At 43.9% G+C, this 2285-nt stretch overlaps 1 pseudogene; it reads right to left on the minus strand.

The window, feature by feature from the left end:
- Window positions 1-209: 209 nt before the first annotated feature.
- On the minus strand, window positions 210-927 carry LOC127697770 (40S ribosomal protein S6-like; annotated as a pseudogene).
- Between the last annotated feature and the right edge of the window lie 1358 nt (window positions 928-2285).

Here is a 2285-nt window from a genome sequence, read left to right on the forward strand (position 1 = left end):
GTTCCCAGCAGCCCTGAGGCAGCCCAGGACTGTCTGTAACTGCGATTCCAGTGGGGCCAGTGTTCTTTTCTGGATCCCCCAAGCAGTGCACACACATGTTTATAGCCTTGCTCATTCTGCCCAAATTCCCAAACTTATGAGCATAATCTCATATTTTTATTGTTATTTTTTCAAGGTCTGATTATTTATTTGTTACCCTTAAAGTCTTATTATTGACCAGACCCAGACTTAGAAGTTAGAATCTCTGAGCGAGGTCAGCCTACGTCTCTTGGCGATCTGTTCCTGGCACTTTTCTTTGGCTTCCTTCATTGTCTTGGCCAAAAGTTTAGCGTATTCTCCAGCCTTCTCCTTGTATTTCTTAGTGTGTTGCTTCTTCAAAGAAATACTTTGGAGTTTGTGTTGCAGGACACGTGGAGTAACAAGGCTCTGGATCTTGGATGCTTTGGTCCTGGGCTTCTTACTTTGTTTGTTTAACATATTGGTGAACATCGTCTTCTTTGGAGAGATTAAAAAGCTCTCGGATTCTGCTAGCTCTTTTAGGCCCCCATGGACGAGGCACAGTAGTGTCTGTCAGTCCAGGACTAGCCTTCTCTCCTCTCTGTACAAGAACCAAGTGGAGAACACTTGGATTGGCATCCACAAACAGACTTGCACTTCCTCTCTCCAGTTCTCCTTGGTCTACAACAGGAATGCCTCTTACTCAACAGCAGGCACACTCTGCCATGGGTCAAAACGCCTGGCTTCATGGGAAAACCCTGTTTGTCATTCCCACGGCTGATCCGGACCACGCCCTTCTGCTCCTCACCAAGAGCATCAGCATCACTTACATGGCCATGTGCTTCTCATAGAACGTACGAAGCATGCCTTCGTCAGACACCTCAATGAGTTCTGACAGCCGGTGGCAGGGAAAGAGATACTCAGGTTCATCTCGACACACTCCACCGCCTAGGAGACCCGACTTCCACTTAGCCCAGGCCATATCTATTGTCATTATTTTTAATTGCGTGTATTGTGTAAGTATGTACACTGTGCCCTCAGAGGCTGGTGCTGTCGGTCCCCTGGAGCTGCAGTGGCAGGAGGTTGTGAGTCACCTCACATCGTTTGCTGGGAATTGAACTCAGGACCTCTGGAAGAACAGTAGGTGCTCTTAACCACTGAGCCATCTCTCCAGACCTCACATGTAACTGCTGATGGGCTCCTAAAAGTTCTGTTTCATCTGTACTGTTGTCTCCTTTTCAGCTTTCCATGGTTTATTTGAATCTTTGTCTTTCGAGTCATGATCAGCCTTACCAAAGATTCATTTATTTCATTAGTCTAATTGAAAAAACAGTGATTCTCAGGGTTGCTGCCCTCTCTACTGAGTCCTTGTTTCTTGCTTCATAAATTCTGTTTATCGTTCTCTGTACTGGAGTCTAAATTTTTCTTTTCTTTTCTTTATTTTATTTTTTTTTTTTTTTTACCATTTTCATGTGGTTATTTTGTTGTGGTTCCTGTCAAGAATATTGGTTTCCATATAATTAGAACTTTGATGCATCCTGAACTCTTTGGTAGAGGTATTTCATAATAATCCAATTAAAATTTTTTGAAAAGTTTCTATTACAGTTTTCTCTTTGATAAATGACCTAATTAGAAAAGAGCCTTTTAAATTTCAAATGTTTGGACATTTAAAATACCACGTTGTTTTTGAATTCTAATGTTTTATTTTTCATTGAATTTTGAGAATGTATTCTACATACTTATTTTTCTCTATTTGTTAAAATTTGCTCTATGACCTAATATGTTTTCTTGGGACTAGAACTGTGACTTCAAGCGTCCACTGTCAAGCACACATGTAATGTTCACCTGTTGGGCCTGAGCATGGCGGTGGCCTCCTCTCCGTCCCTCTGCCTTCCTGCCTCCTGTCAGGTGGCCACCCTGGCTGGCTGCCGCCATCAACTTGACACAAGATAGAATCCTCTTGGAAGAGGGGATCTCAACTGAGGGGTTTGCCTCTGTCAGCTTGCCTACAAGCAACTCTGTGCCTACTACAGGTCGTGCCACCTCTGGGCTGCATAGGAAAGCAGGCTGGGTGAGCCATGAGGAACAAGCCAGTCAGCAGGACTCCCCATGGCTCCAGGCTCCTGCCTTGAGGTCCTGCCCTGACACCCTTCATTATGTGAGGCATAAGAAGGAATAAGCCCTTTTTTGTTACTTTTGGACTTGGTATTTATCACAGCAATAGAAAGCAAGCTAGGATGCATCTTTTCACACATACACACACACACTCACACACACGCACACACACA

This window comes from Apodemus sylvaticus, chromosome 12 (genome assembly GCF_947179515.1).
Source record: "Apodemus sylvaticus chromosome 12, mApoSyl1.1, whole genome shotgun sequence".
Taxonomy (NCBI): domain Eukaryota; kingdom Metazoa; phylum Chordata; class Mammalia; order Rodentia; family Muridae; genus Apodemus; species Apodemus sylvaticus.